Source organism: Oryzias latipes, chromosome 16, assembly GCF_053564925.1.
Source record: "Oryzias latipes strain Hd-rR chromosome 16, Olatipes_Hd-rR_3.1".
Classification (NCBI taxonomy): domain Eukaryota; kingdom Metazoa; phylum Chordata; class Actinopteri; order Beloniformes; family Adrianichthyidae; genus Oryzias; species Oryzias latipes.
The window spans coordinates 24,990,822-25,014,973 of NC_136252.1; the positions used below are offsets into that span (position 1 = coordinate 24,990,822).

The window sequence follows — 24,152 nt, forward strand, 5'->3', positions numbered from 1 at the left end:
GCAAGGCAACAGTGGTTGAATGCAGTTGACATTGAATCCATCGAACTCTGTACTGGTCATGAGATTTACAATGAACGTTTCACTCGGGATCGTTTGTACGTTATTCTCTTAGCTTTCATGCTAGCGTCATTTCAACACTCAGACACGGTTTGGATCATATGAAGGTGGAGGAGAAAACTCTGCAACTTCCACAGAAGGTTTTGTGGAGAAACTGGCATCACTTTGCTCCGTACCACGCAGTGGGACTACATTACCTCAAGTTCATCTCACTGTCAATCACAGATACCCAATACACCTCCCCTGCTCAGCCCGAAGTCACTTTGCTGGACCTTAATTTTACTTTTTTAATAACACAAATGTCATTGATTTTATATTGTAACCATATACATATACACCTCTTGGCCAGGTCACCCTTGCAAAAAAGATCCTCATCTCTCTGGGTTTTATAGCTGGTTAAATACTACACAACAAAAGATGGTCATAGAACAACAAAGTGCAAACATTCAACCTTCATTGCAGAGTACAATTCAGAGAAAACATGGACAGATTAAAACATCAAAATTTAAGCAAATGTGGAATCTCTACTGATTTGAATTTTATTTAAACTGGAACTAATTTTCATAACATCCTTACATACAATGAAGTCCCTTGAACAATACAGCAGTATTGATTTGAACTTTGTCTTCCTCCCCTCAGTCTCTCTTCTTCTGTATGTAATTATGTCACCTAAATTAAGTTCTAAACACACTGGACAGTAAAGATGTAGGTCAACTCCCAAACGGTCTGAATTCCACAATGGATTGATGTCGTCTTGCAGTTCCAACATTTGTGGACCCAAAAGAGGACTGTCCCATACCAGGACATTGATCCCAGTATGAGGTTCAGCCATGGATCCACTCTCCTCCCATTCAATCTCTGGAACCAGCATACCCTGACAAAAAAAACAAAAAACTGTTTATGAACACCACTGTTTTTTTTTGTGTTTTAGATTATGTAGGAACAGTGACCGACTAATAATAACTTATATTGTTGCTGGCAGGCAGACCTCATATCTCCATAACTGATTATAATTTGCAAATAAGTGATCCTTAACAAAGTAGTGACATTAGTACATATGATGGCTCATAATGCCATGCATTGTGATGCATTTTGAACTTGCAGATGTGCTATTCTTCCTACAAACAAACAATTTAGGGAAATTGTTTGCACCACACAACAATAATACTTTTCATTCATTTTTGATGAAAATTCCTTGTAGTCATTGTGATTTCATCATACTGTTCTTGATACTTTCCACTTTAGTCGAACTGCACACAAATCAGTTGTCCAGTACAGTGAGATTAAATAAAGCAGGGTTTTTCAACCAGTGTGTGTGCCGCGGCACAATAGTGTGCCGTGGGAGATGGTCAAGTGTCCTGTGGGGAATTGCCCTACTTCACTGATCTAAAAACATTTCCTATCTCCAGGAAATCAGCTCTTTGTTCATCCAAACAGGCACTGATAAAACACTGAGTAGTTAAGAATATGAGAGATCTTAAAATGACTTTTTCTTTGTGTTTATTTAATTCTATAAAATACATTTTGATAAGGTTGACGGTACCGCGATTTAGCTGCAGCTATAACCGTGTAAGGAAAAGTCCCGCCCCTTTAACTGTCTCCGCCAATCATTCTTGAAGGCTTAATCACATGTCATCAGTCTGACCAATCAGAAGTGGTTAAAGTCTTCACTTCCTTGTTCTTAATTCTGCTGGTAAAGTCTCTCAGTTCTAACAAAAATACCAGCTAAAGCTCGTCTTTAGCGGTGTAACTTTCCACAGATTCCGGTGTCAGACCGTGGAACAAGAGAACAAAGGTTGAAAAACACTGAAATAAAGCATTTACCCGGGGATCAGAAACAGGGTTCTGGGTCAAGCCCAACTGCCACAGCTGATTTGGTGTCATGCTTTGCTCCGTCCTGATTGGATGGCTGTCCCACGCGTCACTAAAGACATCCAAACTGGCCTGAATGCGTGGTAGGAAAATATAGTGGCAGCAGAATACGTGATGTTACTGATATTGAGCAAGTCTTGGTCCTCAGGAGAGTGCAGGATGTTGTAATATAAACCAGTAACAGTCATGAAGACATCACACCAGAGGGGCTCAATCCTGTATTTGGAAAAAAGCAAAAATAAATATTATATTGTCAGATTTATTTTTAATACATCATTCACTTTAATGTATATATTAAAGCTTCTAAAACTAGGTTCAACTCATTGATTGTGTGTACACTTTTCCTGTAATGAAGCCGTTTGTGTCAGTTCTACGTACTGTGAGCATCAACTCAGCTATGCCCACATTTTCTCCTCCGTGATCTCCTCTCACCCTGACAATAACATGAAAATCATGTCTCAAACACATAATTACAAATGCATCGCCAATACGGTACACATCAATTTAAAATGTAATGTTCTTATGTATGATGCCAACAAGTAGAATTTCTAGGTTAGATAAATTGCAGGAGTGGGTTACATGTATCACTGGGGGAAACATTGAGGTGAGAGAGACTGTTAAGGGGGGGGGTAAAATGTTATCCATGAGGGGAAAGAGTTTTAGAGTTGCCTTTGTTTTCAGAGGAGTCTAAAAAAGTTATTTTATTTTTGTACAAATAACCAAGTGCTTATACTGCCTGATATGTGAATGAAATATTTCTTTATGAATAACATGAATACCTCAGAGGAAAGCCATAAACGTTCACAGCGTCACTGAAGAAGGCCAAGTCTGCACAGTTGTTCTCTGCTATCTTCAGGTACAAGATCTATGGAATACAAGTACAAATACTTTCAACTGACAGATATTTACAGGGGCAAAATGCTAAATTCCCAATTGATAGGTAAAACAGTAATACAATAGGATGATAAAATATGAAATAGAAGGGTATTTAATAATCCCTGAGGAATTTTTTTAAAAATGGCCATCTTAAAAAAACACATAAACACACATGCATTACAAATAGAAATATCACAAAATAAAAAGATTGATAAAAAAGGTAAATAATTGGAAAATCAGTGGGTAAAATTAAAAGAAATTACTTGTAAGATGCCCTGCCAGAGAGTTGTATTGCCTGATGTCACGAGGAACAAAAGATTGTCACGCTGTCACGCTTCAGTAATTCCTAGAGAATAAATAAAAACACGACAAACATGGATTAGATCATTTAGCTGTCTGATCTTAAATTACATCATTTTCAAATATTTGAAAGGGGAATTTTTTAAAACACTCTTGCTATGATAACTTGAGCTTGTAGTAAAGAACAGCGTTAAAAATAAACAATCAGAGACAAGACACTGATCACAGGAAGCCTGTGTGTAATATTTACAGTAACTTCTACTCAAATCACTGTTGACAGCTGATTTCTCCCATCCACCCTTTCTGTGACTACTTATCGACTACAAAACAGCCTAAAAACATAATGTTTGGGATTCTTGTCATTTCGTCATTGGAAGTAAAGATACGGGGAATTTAGTGGCTGTCACTCTGACACAATCTCACAGGGCTGGTCAGCACAATACGGGTTCTAACGTTAGAAACTTAATGAGGCTTCTTTCATTCAACAGTGGATTCACGTCTGTTATATTTAAAAAATGCCGTTTTCATGAATGTCATATGAATTAACTTTGTTGCACATATACACCCCATCTTAAAGTCTGGGTTGTGAAAAGACTGTGTCTAACTTTAACCCGGATCGCGTTTACATAAAGGCAGCACACGGAACAGCTAACTAGTTAGCATAGCATAGCATCAGTGTTTAAACAAATCCCCGTCTCTAAATCAATACTTTTTATTAAACTTTCTGTGCTGCTGTAAATGCGGCATGCTTTTCCCCTTAGTTCTATCTGAATCATGGTAGAACCAACAGATCATTGGCTACAGGCGCTAGCTTGAACCGAAACCGGCTTGAAGTTCACTCACAAAGGCAGACACAACTTGAGTCGAAAGCCGGCTAGTTTCGAGGCCCATGGTTGGTTGTAGTTACTCGTGTTGTGTGAAGAGCTGGTAAAACTTGACAAAACCATAAGTCCTCCCCCGCTTTAAAACCATTAAAAAAATATGACCGCACAGGCAAAGCAAAGCTAAGCTAAATAGCGGTGGGGGTACTCTGCAAACGACTCGGCTGAAATGTTTATAAAGCATTCACCCATGTCACTTGGCTAAGGAGAACGCTTCAACTTAGTATTCAATAACATTACAGGACGTACAACGAGGGAATGATTAAATAAATGCATTACTTACGGGCTGAGACTGATCCCGTTCAGAAGACCTCTCCGCCATGTTTGCCGCCCGCGTCCTCCCAACTGCTGTGCTGAACAGCTCCCTCCCTCGTCAGTTGAGAGTGAAGAGTGTAAGGGGCCATTCGATTGGCTAAAAGCGAACCCGCCTGCTTTGCCGATGAGTTTGATTGACAGATTCACTAGCCAATGGTGACATTAGTTGACCCGCTCCGTCAGATGAGTCTCAATATTCACCGTAGAAAAATCTCTCACACACACAGGGAGATTCATAAACGAGAACGGGATTTTGAATGCACATTCTGCAATTCGAATGATCTGTGAGTTCACATCACATGTGTACCTAAAAATCATGTTTGTGAAGCACCTACTGTGCATTTCTGATACATTTATTGTGAATTTCTAAAATGTTTTTGTGAAAAACAGTGTGCACATTTGTGAGAAACACTTATTGTGCATTTGTAAAACATTTAGTGTGCATGTGTGAAACACAATCTGTGTGTTTGTGAAACACAGGGTGTGTATTTCCGAATTTATTTTTCACGTTTGCATAGAATGACATTTGTGAATCGGAGCGTGTGTATTTGTGAAACCGGTTGTGTGCATTTCTGATTATTGAGACTGAAATAACTCCATAGTTTTGCACCGGCACTAACCCTAAGGGAGGCTCAGAGGAGCGTTTTACACTGCTGCTCTGCGCCCGGGTCTCGTCTCTGGATTGTCAGGTTAACAGACAAAGGCTAGCAGAAATGTTTCTAGAAAGAAGAGCGGCACCGTCCCGGGTGGGATGGGCGCCGTCTCTCCGCATGAGACCGGGCTTCCCCCAAAACGCGCTCCAGTTATCCACAAAACCAACGCCGTTTTTTGGGCACCATCTAGTCTTGCTGTTGTGTTTCGTGGTTTGCGGTTGTGTTTCAGTATTTGCTGTTGTGTTTCATGATTTGCTGTTGTGTTTCGTGATTTACTGTTGTGTTTCAGTATTTGCTGTTGTGTTTCGTGATTTGCAGTTGTGTTTCAGTATTTGCTGTTGTTTTGTGTGATTTGCTGTTGTGTTTCTGTATTTGCTGTTGTGTTTCAGTATTTGCTGTTGTGTTTTATGATTTGTTCATTTGTACTGGGATTTGCTGTTGCTGTATCTTAAATGTAAGCGTGTCTTGCACCTCTCGGCCACCGTATATGTGCCTTAACCCTTGTGCTATCTTAGATGACCCCCACTCTTACATTAACGTGTTCTCCCTACCATGACAAAGATGGATAAAGGTGGAAAGATTTCATGTTATCCATGGGCACCAGTGAAGATCACAAATCATTGAAGAAAAAAGGTTCAGACCCACTTTGTAGTGGGTCTAGATGACCCAACTCCCAATGGTAAAGTGCCTAGGATAGCACAAGGGTTAATAAACTAATGCATAGATCAGGGGTGTCAAACTCATTTCCACTGAGGGCCGCATCAGCATAGTGGTTGTCTTCAAAGGGCCAGATATAACTTATACATGTAACTAAATGTAGTGAAAAATAAATAATAAAAATTAATGATAATAATAATAATAATGCATTTTATTTAAAAGCGCCTTTCAAAACACCCAAGGTCACCGTACAAAGTCAAAGGTAAAACACAATAAAATCACAACATGTTAAAAACTTCTTCCACTTTCGGCTTCTCCCATCAGGGGTCGCCACAGCGAACAAGTCGCATGGTAAATTTGGCAATGTTTTACGCCGGATGCCCTTCCTGACGCAACCTTCTCAAACCGGGCTTGGAACCGGCAGAGGTAGAGAAGGGAACAGGGAGCAGCCCGGAGTCGAACCCTGGTTTCACGTACGGAAGGCGCCGCAAACCAGCACGAGCTAAACCGGCTCCCCCAACATGTTAAAAACAATAAATAAATTGGATTCATTAATAAAATCAGCTGACAGAGAATGAGAAATTGTGTTCCGGAAATGCAAGCTTAAACAGAGGTTTTTAGTCTGGATTTAAAGATCAGAAAGGAGTCAGTGTTACGGAGGTCTGGGGGGAGAGAGTTCCAGAGTTGGGGAGCAGAGCAACTGAAGGCACGGCTCCCCATGGTGACCATACGGGCCGGAGGGACAGAGAGCTGAAGGGAGGAAGAAGACCGAAGAGAGCAAGAGGGAGTGTTAATATGGAGGAGATTAGAGAGATAGGAGGGAGCCAGGCTATGGAGGGCTTTGAAAGTGTAGAGAAGGAGCTTGAACTTAATCCTAAAGGCTACTGGAAGCCAGTGCAGCTGCTGGAGAACTGGAGTGATGTGATGGAAGGAGGGGGTTCTGGTGATGCGGGCAGCTGAATTCTGAACCAATTGAAGCTTATTTAGAGTTTTGTTGGGAAGACCAAAGACAAGAGCATTACAATAGTCGAGACGAGAAGTGACCAGACTGTGAACTAAAATGGAGGCGGAGTGGATGGTGAGGGAGGGGCGGAGTCGATTAATATTGCGTAGATGAAAGTAGGCTGACCGAGTAATGCTATTGATGTGGGATTGAAATGATAATGTACTATCAAGGATGACACCCAGACTCTTTACTTGAGGGGAGGGGAAAACTGGAGAGGAATCGATGGAAAGATTAAAATTAGAAACTTTGGAAAGGGAAATGTAACTACTCCTTCAATTTCAATTCAATTTTATTTGTATAGCCCAAATTCACAACAACAGTCGTCTCGATGGGCTTCATATAGGTAATTGAAAAAGTCAAACATAAAATCAAAAGGATCATAAATGCATAAAATTTAATAGGAAAATACTAAATTGTAAAAATACAAATATGAGATTCCGCCTCTAGTCGCAGGATCTTTCAAAAGTAATGAATCGGTAACAGATTCCTCTGGGAGTTGTGGGTAATTTGGAGAGTTGTGTCTAACAAAGTCTCTTAGGCTACGTTCACACTGCAAAATACGATTCTTTTGCAAGACTGTTCAAATTTCCAAGTAAATGCGAACTTTTGTGATCTCCAGTGTGACCGTGGAACGACCCAAAACTGACCCGCATGCGCAGAAGAGTACTCAACGGTGAACGACGTCACTCGTTGTTTGTGGAAGTAGCTAACGTTAACATGGATGTCAACAACAGTGTTGTCAACAGCGGAGCTTTTTTTGCAGTATTAAATTTATTTTCACGAAGGAGCCAGCACAATTCCAATCTTCTCATTTTAACAAGGCATTGGAGCCAGGATCGTCTGTATCCACTGTTGTGAAATGGGGATGTGTATGTGCTGGGGCCGCGAGTCTGTGTAAGAGACAGGAGAAGAGCGCGTGCAGCAGTGGAGAATGGGGGGGGGGCAGTGTGGGCGCGCATTCCTGTTGTGTGTTACGGAGGAAGGAGAACGGTAATAAAAGAAGGTTTCCCCCAGAATAAATGCTATGGATTCTTTATTAACCCGTTCTGGAGAATCCTGGAGAATCTAAATGTCAGAACAGGGAGGAGGAGGAGGATCCGCCTTGGGTCCCCCGTGCCTCTGACCACAGTTGGAAAGGGGAGAAAGAAAAAAAAGTCATCACGGGAAAGGTTCAACACCACGCTCGGCCATTTAGCTGGAGATATTTTCAAAAACCGCCTGGTTGTGATAAGAGCCCTGGAGTTTGGCCTGAATAGAGCGATCACCCCAAATATTAATCCAATCGGTGACCTTGCTTCCTTCCACTGACTGGTCTCAGATGCATCGTCCGCCATGGTTGTTGTTTATGTTTTCGTTCCCGTCTACTTCAACGCAGAATTATGACGTTTTTTGCGTATCGATGACGTACGCTTCAGAATCAAGTCGCCTGGCCGGTCAGACGGCGGTCGCATTTGAAAAGATCGGATACGTATCGGATTCAGGCCGGCAAACCCAAGTGGCCTGGGTCGCATTTGAAAAGATCAGATCTGTGTCGTTCAGACTGTCATGAAAAGATCGGATACGGGTCGCATAGGGGCAAAAGAATCGGAATTGGGTCGTTTCAGCCTGCAGTGTGAACGTAGCCTTACTTGCAAAAATTTAAAGAAGTGAGTGTTCGACAAGTTATATTTGTCTTTCAACAATTCAAATGATGGAAACAAACCATCAATATAAAGATCTTTGGAAAACAGTCCGCAAAATTATCATTTTTCAGTGAGGGAGAAAACAAAAGATTTTTAACAATGGGGCCTGACCATGGATTTGCCTGGAGACCAAAATGATGGTCTTTGTAGAAACTCTTGTCTAATCCTAGTGACTTTCTTATTCCAAATTAATTCCAGTATTATTTTTGTCTAATTTTTTGAAGAAAGAGTTGCTTAGGTGGAGAGGAGCAGATTGAAGATTGACTGATTTTTCCTGTATTCCTGAAACTTCTGGTTGTCGTCCAATTAGAAGGTCTGAATACTTTGATGTTATCCAAGCCTTCTAGAAGGCCCTGCTGAAACCTTCTCAAAATCTGATTGATTGAAGTAAATTAATGACAGACATTGATTTTGCATTTGAAGGCCAGCAGAACGAATAATGAAGGACTCTTTAGCTCTGACCCTGCCTGGCAACAAAGGACAGCTGAAATGCGATTGGTTAAATGCTCCAATATGAAAACACATGTCTGTCTGGAAGCAGCATAACCATCACAAATACAATAAAAGGAAATGGACAGACCATTTGGAAGGATTTAATGAGTATGCATGGACAAAATATATTTTTTTCAGTTCAATTTTGCATCCGAATGTATCAAATGTAGGATTTAACTTGTAAATGGAACATTACATAATCCTAATTTGTAGATTTCACCTGCTGCAGGTTACTTTTAAAACAAAACTACCATTGTACTCTATTTATTTTTTAATATGTCCACAGTTTCCAAAAAGAAGTTTTGTTTGGTGAGGCAAACATGTTTTTGAAGTATGCTTTAATGGTAGAACAGTCTTTTAAGAGATAATTTAAGATTTTTATAGTTAACATTCATCAACACTCGGAAAGCATAGCTGCCATCTGTGTTGTATTTTATTCATTTAGTTGTATTAATAGAATTTAATAAGCCCAGAATGATCATCTTTTCAGTAATGTTAACATTCATACACCGGTAAAGAAAGTTGTGCATAGTAGCATAGATGCATTCTTGTTCAAAGACCACACAGTACTTAAACTTTTTATCATGATATATTCGTTTGTAAGATTTTTTGTAGAATACATTAAAAAATAGCAAAAGATATTCAACTACATCATCATAAATCAATGTTCATCTTAGGCTATAGTTCAATGAAAACTGCACATGTCTGGTAATTAGTCAACCATCCTGTTTTAAAATCAGCCTACCTGCATCACCTTAATTACAACATGAAAAGCATCAAGTTTCTGATAAATCACAGTAAAACTCACCTCATTGTAGTGACCCCTTTCTGAGGTACCGGTAACTTCCATTAAGAACGAAGTAACAATAATCGGGGGTTATGTGAACAGTGCTCAAAAAAAAAAGTCTTCTCAGATCCCAAAAAGCTTAAGAAAATTATTTCTCCTATATCTGTCATGTACAAAATATGTATGTACATGTATGTACAGGTATATACATATTTTGTGGATAATAAAACAGTTAAACATACACATTCTTATGTAAATTACTCATATTCTAGTTTTACTTCTTTCACTTGACAGTTGATACAAATCAATTAACTAATGATTGTTAAAAAAAATAAAATACTTCCACCTTCAAATGAGTATCATTTTTCTTTTATATATCCATTTTTGCATTGCCTACAAGAATTATGTTTTAATGTTACAATTATACCATAAACCCCAAAATTCCTGATTTAATTATTCTTTTTACCTTATTTTATAATCACATGAAAAAATGAAAACATCCACACTAAGGTAACAGAATCATCAGCAGTAGTAGGAAGATGATGGTGACAGAGGGCATCATGGCAGGAGAGTGGCAAAAGAGGCTGCAGCAGGAGAAAGGAAATATTATCACATTACATTCTGTTTTTATATTTTGCATCCATTTGTCTACCTGTTGAAATACATGTTATGACTTCATAATGTACATATCTATGAAAGATAATCTTGATGTGCTGTAATATTTAGTATATCTGTAGTGGAAAAATAATACTAAAATAATTATTAGAAGAGCACACTGTCAGTAACTGGTCTTCTAATAACAACTGTGACAAGTCCTATTATCTTTCAAAAATTTCACAAAATTCAATCTTGAATGCTTCATGCCCAAAAGGGTGTTTGAAATTGTGGTAACATTTTGAATTCTATGGAGAATGTGTTTTTATAGCTGTGGGTAGAGTAGATGTGTAGCACTCAGTGCCTTAGAAAATCTGAAGGCACCTGAGACTAAAAACATTTCATCCTATGTAAAACACTGAATATTGGTAATTGTGTTTTAAGGGTATGCTTGAGGTTTTTCATACTGTGACAAAATAGATTCAACACCCTGATATTTTTCATGACTTAAGTTAAAACTAGAGAAAAATGAGAGACAGAAAATGGTGGTCATCATCTTTATCGGGACGATTTGGGGAAGTTGAGGGAAATCCAGTTGTGCTGGGTACTAATGATCCATTGGTGACAGGAGGTGTAGTCATGTGTAATGGAGTTGTTGGAGTGGTCCTGCAGAATTTACACTATTTTGGAAAAGATAAACTAATTTTAAAAACTGTAAGTGTAATATTTTTCAAATGATACTGGATTATGTTTTTCACACCCAAAGTTGGCACAAAGATAAAACTACACTTCATTTAACAAAATGTCTCACCATGAACATGGACGTCTATTGTCATTGGTGGGATAACGGGTAAAGTTCATTGGTCTCACTTGAGGACATTGTAGAGTACTTTCATTAACTAGTGGATTGATATCTATGAAAATAAGAAAAGAAAGAACAAAAATGCAAAACATTAATAAACCACATTTATTGTGTTTGGATAATTAAAGAATGTTTTAATATTTTTTCTTGAACTAAGTCAAATTGGCTAAAACTTGATGCTTATTTTTTTACATCCATGTTCGGTAAATTTGACCTGAGAGAACAAATACCCACCAAGCACTTTTCTCTTTAAATTTACTACTTAATTTAAGCTGTGACAAAAATGAAGCCTTTACTGTAGAAATACATAATTGTTGTAATTTTCTATAGATGATGAATTTTGGAGAATATTCGGTAACACTTTATATTAAGATTCTTTAACAAGCTTTGTTAACGCATTAACAAGTATTTTAATAGAATTTTTAGGATTTTACTAAGACATTTATTAGTACAATAAGTCTAATAAGGTTTATTAAACTACCTAGTTAACACATTTACAAGCATTATTATTAGGATATTTTTAAGATGCCAATGATACATTTATTGGCATTATAGATGCCTAACACATTTCTCAGCGTTAATAAGCTCAATAAGATTGATTAACAACCTCTGTTAACAAATTAAGGAGTATTATTATTGTTGGGGGATCTAGTAAGACATTTATTAGCATTATAGATACCTCACACAAGTCTAAGTGTTCATAAGCTTAATACATTTTATTAACTAACTTAACAAATTAATATGCTTTATTAATGTGTAAGATGCCAGTAAGGTATTTATCAGAATTATGATGTCTTGCAAATACCTGAAAGTGTTAATAAAATGTATTAACATCTAAAGTCAGACCATTATCTTCAGAATCCATATTACTAAACTGCTTTTAAGCTTTACAAATGTATTAATAAACGTTGTTAACAGTTTATTACTTGTTTTGCAGCACCTCATCTAAAGTGAGGACGGTTTTAACTGCAAAAACAACCACAAAACAAAGTTTTTAAAAAGAACTTTGTAACATTAAAACAGACTAAACATACACAAATCTTTCTGTAGAAGAAATAATAAATAATACATAAATAATAATAAATAATAAAGCCTGGGCAGGTCAACCAATTTACCATTGGCTAATGAATCTGTCAATCAAACTCATCAGCAAAACACTTGTGCTCGCTTTCAGCCAATTGAATTTCACACAGGTGACAAAAAAAAGCCCCGCCCATCTCTGACTCTGTACCGGTCGGTCGTTAGCGTGTTAATCTTAGGATGGCTCCTGTAGGTTTATTGCCTTCGGTCTTCAAAAAATACTGCCTTATGCAACTTTCCAGTGGACTTGGAAGCAAGGCAACAGTGGTTGAATGCAGTTGGCATTGAATACAGAGAACTGTCTCCTGGTGATGGGATTTGCAATAAAGGTTTCATTTAGGATAGTCATCCAACACCGGCCCCTATGTTTTTTTATTTATTTTTTATTTCTCTAAAAAAAATTTAATTTTCTTTTATAGAAATATTTTTGTATGTTTAGTCTGTTTTAATGTTACAAAGTTCTGTAACATTAAAACGTGGGTAGGGAGACACGTGATGCTGTAGTATCGCGAGAGCTGACGAGAGGAGTGTGGTGAGTTTACTTGGCGGCGCGTAAGTTGTGAACAAACATTTTTGATATATTTCATTTCACCGCCATATTTAAATAATCCAGAAAGTTAAAAAATAAAAATCTGAAAAAGTTTGTCAAGCATTTGCCAGCCTGGATGACCTGGAGGACCTGGAGGATCTGGAGAATTACATCGACGAGTGTTTCAATACCTGCCTCATGAGGAAATCCAACACCGCCACTCCGTCCACCAAACGCAACCGTCCCGAAGACTCCCCGGGGGCTGCCTCCTCCCCAGGCGGCAACATGAGTGATATCCTGGATTCAATTGATAAAAAGCTCTCCAGCCTTGATTGCCGTTTAAATCTGCTGGAGATCCTCCATAAGGAATTCCAAGGTCTGCGAGAGTCTCTGGAGTTCAGCCAACAGCAGGTGCAGGAGCTCGCAGCGGAGAACCAGGCCCTCAGAGAGACCGTGAAGACCCTGAGCAACGACACCGCCTGTCTCTCTGAGGAAAACCGATCCATCAAAGAAACCCTCCTGGATCTTCAGGCGAGGAGCATGAGGGACAATCTAGTGTTCGCAGGGATTCCAGAAGAGGCAGGAGAAGTCCCGGAGAACATTGTTAAGTCCTTCATAGAGGTCCACCTGAAGCTCCCCAAGGAAGAGGTCCAGAAGATCTCCTTCCACAGGGTTCACCGGCTCGGAGGAAAAAGGCCGGACAATCAGCGTCCCCGTCCTATTGTTGCTAAATTTGAACATTATAAACAAAAGATGCAGGTAAAAAGCAGAGGGCGAGAGCTGAAAGACACACATTATAGCGTGAATGATCAGTTTCCAGGCGAGAATCTCCGCCGGCGGAAAATCCTCTTCCCGCTGAGGAGGAAGCACCTGTCTGCTGGGGCCCGCGCGGTGGTTGCCGTTGATAAACTTTTTGTGAACGGCAAGCTGTTCCGGGACCCAGAGGTAACACCCTGGCTGTGCTGAAGGCTTTCAGAGGCGCACTGACATCTGCGCTGCCCAGAAGAAACCCGCAAACTTATTTAATTGAATAGGAAATAATCGGATCATCAATAATCCACACCTCTCAGGAAAAGTGTTTTTTCTTTCTCTCACATTCATGTTTCTGTTGTTGTTTCGTTGTTTTTGTTTTTTGTTCTTTCTCTTTCCCTCTCTCTTTTCTCTTGTCCCCCCCCTTCCCATGTCCTCATATGTGAATCAGGTAAAGTCAACGCAACCACGGTGAGTGTTTATTTATGCACGGAACGGGCGCGCGAGCATACTAGCGCGCATAAGAGCATGCACACGCGATCCCGCACACACACGTTGATAAACTGCAAAAACCTCACTTAGGCTCACACAGGACGCACGCAACATGCAGCTCATAGCCAAGACACGTTCACCCACAACGCACAGCGCTTGTCAGTGTAGCAGGTACGCACAGCGGGCACGCTCACACGGACGGGCACACGCACTATTTAGCCTTGCACTCTCCCGGTTAGAACAGCTATGAACAGTCTTAACATCGTTAGCTGGAATGTGCGTGGACTTGGTTCTGGGCCAAAGAGATTGAAAGTGTTAAATCACCTGAATGATCTTAAAGCAGATATAGCTCTGCTGCAGGAGACCCATTTATCTTTATCAGCTGGTCATCTCCTGTGCTGTTCCCAGTATCCAGTTATGTATTCTGCCAGTTTCAATTCCAAACAAAGAGGGGTTGCAGTTTTGATTAATAAAAATGTTACATTTACTCATAAGGATACAGTTACTGACCCAGAAGGCAGATTTGTAATCATTAATATATCCATTCAGAATAAGGACTTTTGTATAGCGAGTGTATACGGTCCTAATGTTGACGACTCTTCCTTCTTTCACAGATTCTTCACCTCACTCTCAGTTCACTCTGACTCCACAATCATTATAGGAGGAGACGTCAACCTGGTTTTGGACCCTGAACTTGACAGACTCAGCACAGCAGCAAACCAGCGTACATGGCGGTCTGCAAGTATTCTAAAGCAGTACATGAATGATCTGGGTCTCTGCGACGCTTGGCGCTCATGTCATCCAAGCACTAAGGGGTTCACCTTTTTTTCTCCAGTTCACCATTCACACTCTCGTTTAGATTATTTATTAGTCAGTAACTCCCTTTTGAAAGAAATTAAAAGTTCCAACATTCATCCAATTATTATCAGTGACCATGCACCAGTTTCTGTTACTATTTCAAGGGAAGTACCCAGACCCTCGGGTTCAACCTGGAGGTTTAATACATCTCTGTTAAAAGACCAGGAATTTATTGAATTCTTTAAAAAAGAGTGGGCAACCTTCTTAGCATTCAACGATACTTCTGAAATATCACCAAGTATTCTTTGGGAAGCAGCAAAAGCAGTCATGAGAGGGAAAATCATCTCTTATTCAACGCATAAAAAACGCAAGGAGAAAGCAGATTTATTAGAATTAGGAAATAAAATAAAAACTCTGGAGACTGCTTATAATGCTTCTGCACAGGAACACATACTGGGGGACCTGAAAAATTTAAAGCTGCAGTTTAATGACATCATCAATAAACAAACACAATTCCAGATACAAAGGCTTCGACTGGAAAGATATGAAAACTCAAATAAATCTGGCAAATTTCTAGCTAATCAGCTTAAAATTAATAAAGAAAAATCAACAATCACTTCGATTATGGACCAAACAGGGAATGTCACCCATGACCCGGTAAAAATTAATAATGCGTTTAAAGACTTTTATCAAAACTTATACACTCCACAGATCAATCCATCAGAACAAAGCATCAACTCATTTCTCAACAATATAAACCTGCCCAAGTTAAACGAAGATCAAATCACAAATTTAGACTCTCCGCTCTCGTTGTCTGAGCTTCATGAAGCTCTGTTACTTATGCCTAATGGTAAAGCACCAGGGCCTGACGGCTTTCCTGCAGAGTTTTATAAGGAATTCTGGGAACAACTGGCACCAACGTTTTATAAAACGGTAAAATTTATCAATGAAAGCCAATCTCTACCACCTAACATGAACTCTGCCAACATTATCCTTCTTCTAAAACCAGACAAAGACCCCACGAGTCCTTCAAGCTATCGCCCCATGTCTTTAATTAATGCAGATGTAAAAATTATCTACAAAGCACTAGCACAGAGAATAGAAAAAGTCACTCCTCACATAATTGACTTTGATCAAACTGGATTCATCAAAGGCAGACACTCGGATGACAATGTCCACAGACTCGTTAACATAATAGACTTTGCCACCATCAAAAACCAGGAAATGACTATACTATCACTGGATGCTGAAAAAGCCTTTGATAGAGTAAATTGGAAGTTCCTCATTGCTGCCCTCCATAAGTTTGGGTTTGGAGAATCATTCATCAATTGGATCAAAATATTATATCACAACCCCAATGCATCAGTTAGAACTAATAAACAGACTTCCAACAGGTTTTTTCTTGGAAGAGGAACTAGACAGGGTTGCCCACTCTCCCCCTCTCTTTTTGCAATATTTATCGAGCCTCTAGCTGCAGCAATAAGACAAAATGAGAGTATTAAAGGAATTAAAACCAAACACAGCCATCATAAAATTAGTCTCTATGCAGATGACATATTACTGTTTTTAAGTAATATACATTCTGTAAATGAAACGGCAACAATCATTAATGAATTCTCTTCTATATCAGACTATTCCATTAATTGGAATAAATCTGTTTTATTACCACTGAACAGTAATGCGGAGCAAAGACTCACAATACCAGTTAAATCAGGCAATATAAAATATCTAGGTATTTATTTTTCCCCCAAAATATCAGAACTGGTGCAGCTAAATTACACCCCATTACTGAAAAACATACAGGACGATCTAACACGCTGGACCAACCTGCCTTTGTCCCTTATGGGCAAGGTAGCCACGGTAAAAATAAAAATCTTACCCAAAGTTAATTATCTCTTCTCAATGATTCCCACACAACCGCCATTAAAATGGTTCAAAACATTAGACTCATCCATATCAAGCTTTCTATGGAACAATAAACGTGCAAGAATTAGTCTAAAAACTTTAAAATCTGCAAAAAGCTGTGGAGGATTAGAATTACCTAACTTCCACAATTACTTTCTTGCAAATAGATTACAATACATCTTAAAATGGTTAAAAAATAATCCAGAAACCAACTCATGGTTAGACTTGGAACAGGTGTTATGTGGGAAGATCAACCTGTCAGATCTTCCATTTATTAGCCAAATAGTTAAAAAATAGGATTGTTTCAAAAGTATTAATATAAATGCCACTTTAACAGCCTGGTGGGAATTTCTCAAAATATCAAAATCATCAATTCAACCGTGCAAAATGACACCCATCTGGAACAACCCAGACATCCTCATAAACAAAAAAATTATCCACTTCCCAGCTTGGCAAGCAGGGGGCATAAAACAACTAGAGCATGTAATTATTGATAGAAGATTCATAACTCCCCAGGAACTTCAAGACAAACATGGAATAAATAACTTCTTGGAATATCAGCAACTTAAATCAATTATTACTAAAAAGTTTAAATACAGAGACAACGATTTAAAGCTACCAGATGTAGTTACCACTCTGATCAATTTCTCAATGAATAAAACTCTCTCCAAAATATACAAACTTTTATGCAATTTAGATAACAATATTTCACTTCCGACAACAAAATGGGATGCGGATTTGAACATCAGCACAGATGAAAGTTTTTGGTCAGAACTTTGTCTAAACACCTTTAAAATGACAAAAAGTCCAAATCTGCAGCTAATCCATTTCAAAACTCTTCACAGAATTTACTACACTGGACAGAGGATGTTCAAGATGGGTCTCAGTAACTCAGACATTTGTCAGCACTGTGACAGTAATCTACCCGACAATTACATGCATGCACTATGGTTCTGCACGCCTGTCCAGGCTCTCTGGCAGCAGGTATGTGCCGATCTATCAGTCTGGCTTAAGGTTTCAATCACAGCTTCACAGTCACTTTGTGTGCTTGGTGACATGAGTGCCATCGATGTAGAAGGAGGATTAGGCTCTATCATTTTCATAACTCTTTGCATTGCTAAAAAATCTATTTTAATAAATTGGAAAAGCAAGAAAAATATAAATATAAGTCAACACAGAAATCTGCTGCTTGATCATATCAGCTTGGAAAAAATGTTAGCCCAAAGTTCAAGTAACTTTGAAAGAATTCGGTCTCTCTGGTCTCCCATAGCTAACTCCATGACTTAGGGGGTGGGGGGGGCCTGGTCGTCGCTGCTCCTTGCCCTTCTGCCGTGGGCTAGGGTGGGGGTCGGGGCCTCCGGTGCCTGGCGGGGGGTGGTGGGGGCTCCGTTGGTCGGGGGGTCGGGTCCGGTGCCTGGGTGGAGCGGGCTGGGGCGCTGCGTGGTCCTCTGGGCTTGGGTGTGGGGGTGCGTGGTGGGGGGGTGGGGTGGTGGTCTGGCTTGGCTTGGGGGGTGGTCCCTTTGCCTGTGCTGGGGGGGGTTTGGCGGGGGGCGCTGCTCGGGGGGGGGGGGCCCAGTGGCGCTGGATGGGCTTCCCATCTGCACCTGGGGCTGGGATCGGCCCTTCCCTGGCTCTGGGGCGGGACGGGACAACCCTCTTGGGGCCCCCGGTTGCTCTGGGTGTCATCCGCTTCGGCTGCGGGGTCTGGGGGGGGTCTTGTCGGCCTTGTCCTGTGGGGGGGCGTTCTGGGGGAGGGGGGGGGCACTATTGGTACGGGGCAGGGGGGGTTGACGGGTCGGGGTCTCCGCTGAGGCCATCGGCGGTTTCCCCGGCCGGTTGGCTGCCTCGGTCCCGTCAAGGCCTGACCAGAGCTCTTTTAGGGCCGGCGTTTGGGGGTGGGGGCCTGGCCTTGCTCCGGGGGGGGCCGGCGCTTTCTGGCTCCTCTCTCTCTGTGTGGGGGGGGGTGGTGCTGGGGCTGGGTGGGCCTGGCCCCCTTGCTGGGGGGGGGGGGGACAGCTGTTTGACCACCGGGGGACAGTCTATCAACTGTCCCCAACTTACCCCCTTCCTCATATAACCTCATAATAGGGTGAGGGGGTGGGGGGCTTAGCCTGCGATGAGCCTTGGGGGGGGGGGGGGGGGTTTACGAGGCAGTGGCCCCCCTCCTATGGTTGCCGTATGGAGTGGGCCCCCCCTCTTTCGTTTTTATTTGCACCTTAGACATGTAGGGCCCTTGGTAGGGGGGGTGCTTGGACATCACTGCCAGCAAGCAGCGGATGTCCTCCTAGCACCCTACCCGCCAATTTGAACCGCACCTTAGACATTTAGGACCCCTTGGTGGGGAGGGTGAGGGGACGTCACTGTGAGTAATCAGGAGATGTCCCCTTAGTGCCCTACCCGCCAATTTTAACTGCACCCCCCTTAGTACACACACCCCTCCCCCCTCAATATATACATCCCAACATAAACACACACACATGCACACACACACCCTCTCAAACACACATACACGCACACACATTTTGCAAGGAAGGTGGGACCTGGGTCCGTCTGTCCCCTGCCTCTTCCCTGGTGGGGGGTACGGGCCCCTTTGCAACGGCGGCCGTGTCCCCTGGGTGCCGGCTTCCTGGGCCCGGCGGTGCTCTCTCCGCACGGTGGGGGGGTTCACATTACATCTGAGCCGGGGGTGTCTGGTCCCTGGGGGGTGGGATCTGGTCCTCGCTCCTGAGTGCTGGGCCCCGCCAAATTTCCAACTGTGGCCGAGCCTGGTTGGGCCATATTTACAACACCCCTTGTGGGCCCTCTTTTTTCCCCGGGGTTCCCCCCTCCTGGGCGGGGGCGGCGGGCCCCTGCCTCGCTCCTCCCTGGACTAACCGTGGGCCGGGCGGATGGCTGCCTTGAGTGCGGAGCGGGTCTCCCTTGGGGGGTCCTGGCTTGTATCTGGGGTTGGGGCGGGGGGATGCCCGGAACTCCTGGGTGGTGGTGGGGTACTCGTTTGGGGCTGTGGGCGTCATTCTCCGGTGGGGCCCTGCGTTGGGTTCTCCCGGCGCGGCGGGGGGGCTGCTCTCCTGGTTGGGCTGGGGCGGCGCTCTCTTTCCCTCCGTGCCTCCCTGGCCTCTGGCTCTGGGGGCCTTGCGGCGGCCCTGCTGGCCCTGGCCTGGGTGGCGGGCTTGGTCGCCCGGGCGGCGGTTGTTCCCTGCCGGTTCCCGTGTGGCGTTGGGGGGATTCCGGCTGCCGCTGCTACTGCGGTGGGGGTCTTGGGGTGGGGATGGCTGGGCACTCTCCCTCCTTCTTTTCACGTTCCACCACCCATTTTAGAAGACCATAAACACTCACCTGAGCACTGGTGTTAGCTCACCTTTGCACTAACAGTTTGCATGACTGAATGACTGAAATATTTCACACTAGTTGGTTTTAAGGCATAAGTATGCGTGTGAACACTATCTGTTTTGTTTACATGTCGACATGTGGACATTTTTGCAGCTAGCAGGTGTGTTTAATACATTTGAGTGTGTGTGGACAGGCTCCGCCCCTTTTTTATTTTTTTTTACTACATTTGAACCTTACCATAATGATTAACAACCAGTAAACTTGTTGCTTTATGCTGCTTCATGGTCTTATCCCCCTTCCCCTCCTATTATCACCCCCTACCCCCCCTCTCTCTAACGTCCCTCTCTCTTCTTCCCTTCTTTCCTTTTCCGTCCGGTCCAACACCAAAGATTTTCATGTAACTCCCCTCTGGATACATCACGGACACAAGGCGTTCTGTGTTGACGGGCGTTTATTGCACACAGGTGCCATCAAACATGCCGTGAGAACTGTACAAACATATAAATAAATATAAATGGAAATATTCTCACAGAGAACAAATTATGTCAATATACATCACATACATGATATAAACTAATATAAGACTTAGAAAAAACTCAATTGAATAAACTAATTAACATAAACTGTCATACCTCGTTGGCCGCAATACCACAAAGGGGGTTAAAAGACCTTTCTGCAGCAACTCTTGAAATGACCCAAGTCCTTTTCCATGTAAAGGGAATAAAGTTAAACTCTTCACACTTTCTTCTTGTTATAACGTAAATGCTGACACTTTCTCCGTAGTCCATGGCTGTGTCCGAATTACTGCCCTAACCCCTAACTATTAAAACCCTATATAGTGCGGCACTATATAGTTCTCTATATAGTTCTCTGAATTTTCAAAGCAATTCGGACACCCGTGCTCACTAGTTTTCTCTTTCGGTTGTTTTTAAATGGCGCTTGGCACGGAAACAAAGTGGCGCATTACCGCCACCACCTGGTCTGGAGGGGAACTACTTCTATTTAACGCGGAGAATGACACCCATTTGTCAAAGTAAAAATATAATAAATATCAACATTTTATGAAGACTATTTATGAATCTGCTGTGTTCTGATCATGAAAAATGTGGCTGATTTATAAATAATAAAATTACAAACACATTGGTGGTGATTTTATGTATTTGTTGATAAATAAACCCCCATGTTATTACTCCATGGCAATATTTATTTTTATGCCGCTGAACGATGTACGGGCTATTGCGAGGAGGCATTTTTTTTCCGTAGTTTTCTCTTCTACCTTACTGAAAATAGCTTTATATATGAATCTTTCCGTGTTCCTGGCAATAATTCAACCGTTTTTCATGGGATCAAACAAAAAACGAGCAGATATGCAAGATCACAGGACGGCAAGGAGAAGCAGACGTCTCAGAAGATTTCGTCTGGATGCCCCTGACCAGACATGAACAACCTGTGAGTTAAACTTAAAGTTTTTTTATTAGTTCAATTTAAGCATTTGTCACTAATTGTGCTCAAGGTTACACAGCCTGCTGGGTAAGAGTTTAAAATTATTTTTCAACACTGGATTATGAGTTGTATAGTCTAACTACATGAAACACTTGTGAGATCAAAGTCTAGTATTTTTTATTCAGAGTCAAACCATATCACTTGTTTTAAACCAAAATACTTTAATTTTTAAATATTTATATAAAAATCCAAAAACCCAGCCAAAAAAAAAAAACACGAGATTTTCCAGCATTTATAAATACGTCATAAACTAAAATGTAAGACATCAGAATAAAATGAAACATTCAAAAAAAATCAGATTTAATTTTCTCAATGAAATAATTATTTTTCTATTTTACAGGGTCTTCCACGTCTCTACTGCTTTGCCAACATAAAGGTGTCTGTCGTGGCCCTTCACGCTGACGCTCAGTCCGACACAAAACCAGACCGGCAGACCTGCAAATCGGTTGACCCGCAGGACCATTGAGCATCTGGTAGAGCAGCTTCGGGTTCCTCACACTCTGGGGGGGGCACAGGAGACTGAGGTCCTGGTGTTCCTTTTCTGGCTGGCGTGTGGCACATCATACAGTGTGGTAGCCAGAGCCTTTGACATGCCACGGTCCACTGTGAGGGACGTTGTCCACAGGACGGCAGACCGCATCCTCCAGGTGATGAGCAGGGTCACCCAGCATCCAGTGGGAATGAACTGCCATTAGTCACCTCTGGTTTTTTAGCAGCTCGCTTGTTCTTGCACCTTCCAAAAGGCTGTGGGGAACACTGATGGCTGCCACATAAGAATAAAGGCCCTAAAAGAAAATGCAGCTTGTTATTTTAACAAGAAACCTTTTATTCCATTCAACTGCAGGCTGTATGTGACTCTAATGCCAAATTTATAGATATTTTTGTTGGGAATCAAGGATCAGTCAGTTCACAGGTTCTACGTAAAAGCCCAATTTATGTAAATCAAACATTACCCACCTGAAGGATCCTTTTGGGTGATGGTGGGTATCCCTCATTGCACATCCCATCACGCTGCTGACACCCTACAGGGAACCCGTGAGGAATGCGGTTCAGGCCTGTTACAACCAGCACCACGCCAAGGCATGCTCTGTGGTGGAGAGAGCATTTGGCAAATGAGGAGGAGAGCAATATTTCTGGGGGCACTGGAAGTAAAACCAACCTTTGCAATGAAAATCATTGCCTGCAGTTCAGTTCTGCACAATCTGTGCATCAGAGAAGGGGACTGCTGGGAGCCACAGATGTTGAGCCACAGCAGGAACCAGTAGGACGGGTAAAGTGGCGTCTGTCTGCGAGGACAGATCTCTGCTTTCCTTTTAGCTCCAACTGTGACACACATGACTCTAGAAGACCAGAATTATTGTTAAGATGTATAAAAATAAATGTTAACATATAAAACGAAAATGTAAATATGTACATTTGATATTTATATGAAAATCCTTTTGAGATTGTTAAAAATGGCTCAGATTTAAATAATACATGTAAATAATTCATTTTTGTTCCTGCATTTATTAAAAAAATTGCAAAAACAACGACGACGTTACATTTTGTGAACAATATTTTAAACTCAGGTAAGCTTAATAGACTCTCCTGTCACTCTTTGTCCCTTCTTGCTCTCTCCTCCTCTCCTCTTTCAACAACAACCTTTACCCCAACATGACAACGATTACAGTTTAATGATAAATAAATACAAATCTGATCAAGTGTCTCTCTACTCCCATCCGGCACGAGCTTGCCTGATAACAAACAGGCTATCTTTCTCCATCCACAGATGGATCAGATTTTCCTCATCCTCGTCTGTCCCTACATATATAAACACATTTTAAAAATGTGTTAATAACTTATTACTACGGTTAGAACTCACTCATTTCTTTATGTAATATCAACAGCGTTTGTTTTTAGCCTTCAATGCTAATTCGCGCTAGCGTTAGCTTTAGATAAATTGATGAGCTTCAAAACAATGTAGATAGTCGATTGAGGAATATAACATATTAAACAAGTCATCTTACGTATTTACAAATATATTTTACAACATATACAAGATACTTTTAAATATACTTACATTTTTAAGTCCTCTTTCTAGCGCAACCGTCCGCCATCTTTGAATAATTTAAACGCAGTGTATTGTGGGTCACACGCAATGCATTCTGGTATGAACGCAGTGCATTCTGGGCAATATTCGCCGATCGAGTGAGCATCGATCCACACTGGTTTTTCGTAGAGAATTCTGGGAAATTTCTAGTGCACATGATTTTTGAACTGTAGATTCGGACAGCACTACAAAATGGCGACCGCACTATATAGTGCACTATATAGGGTTTAGGGCGGTAATTCGGACACAGCCCATGTGCTCTGTCTGTAGCGTGTTACAACAATAACGGTCCTGACGGAAACAAAAATCAACTCAAAAGTTCCATTAACTGATAACGTGATTATTACCACTCCGATAATAATTACAAGGACTGTTTAACAGCAAATGAACATAAAATATGCATCACTGAAATTAATATGTAAACTTAAACTTAAACAACTTGCAAATGCCGTTGCTGGCAGTTACATTTCAGACATGATTGAAATTAATAAAGTTTGGCCTCAATAGACTACGTGCACGACAGAACTTCCGGTTAACTTCCGTGTTTCGAGTGTGAGGCCGACAACTTCCTGTTGGTCGTGTTATTGTTGTGGGGAGTTTTGTTGAGTTGCTAGTTTTGAGTAAATAGGAGCGGATTTCGGG

At 41.4% G+C, this 24,152-nt stretch overlaps 2 long non-coding RNA genes across 3 annotated transcripts; both read right to left on the minus strand.

Annotated features, from left to right (window-relative positions):
- Window positions 1-578: 578 nt before the first annotated feature.
- LOC144984460 (uncharacterized) lies at window positions 579-4,523 on the minus strand. Of its 2 annotated transcripts, none has more exons than XR_013648173.1 (6): window positions 4,270-4,523; window positions 3,069-3,151; window positions 2,709-2,779; window positions 2,308-2,362; window positions 1,882-2,145; window positions 579-931 (listed from the first exon to the last, which is right to left on the minus strand). It is a non-coding gene; the product is annotated as an uncharacterized LOC144984460 (long non-coding RNA). The 2 variants fall into 2 exon arrangements; XR_013648172.1 differs by having other exon boundaries at window positions 2,709-2,794.
- A 17,219-nt stretch (window positions 4,524-21,742) lies between these two features.
- Window positions 21,743-23,970, minus strand: LOC144984538 (uncharacterized). Its single transcript, XR_013648324.1, has 4 exons — window positions 23,481-23,970; window positions 22,581-22,761; window positions 22,379-22,508; window positions 21,743-22,206 (listed from the first exon to the last, which is right to left on the minus strand). It is a non-coding gene; the product is annotated as an uncharacterized LOC144984538 (long non-coding RNA).
- Window positions 23,971-24,152: the final 182 nt, after the last annotated feature.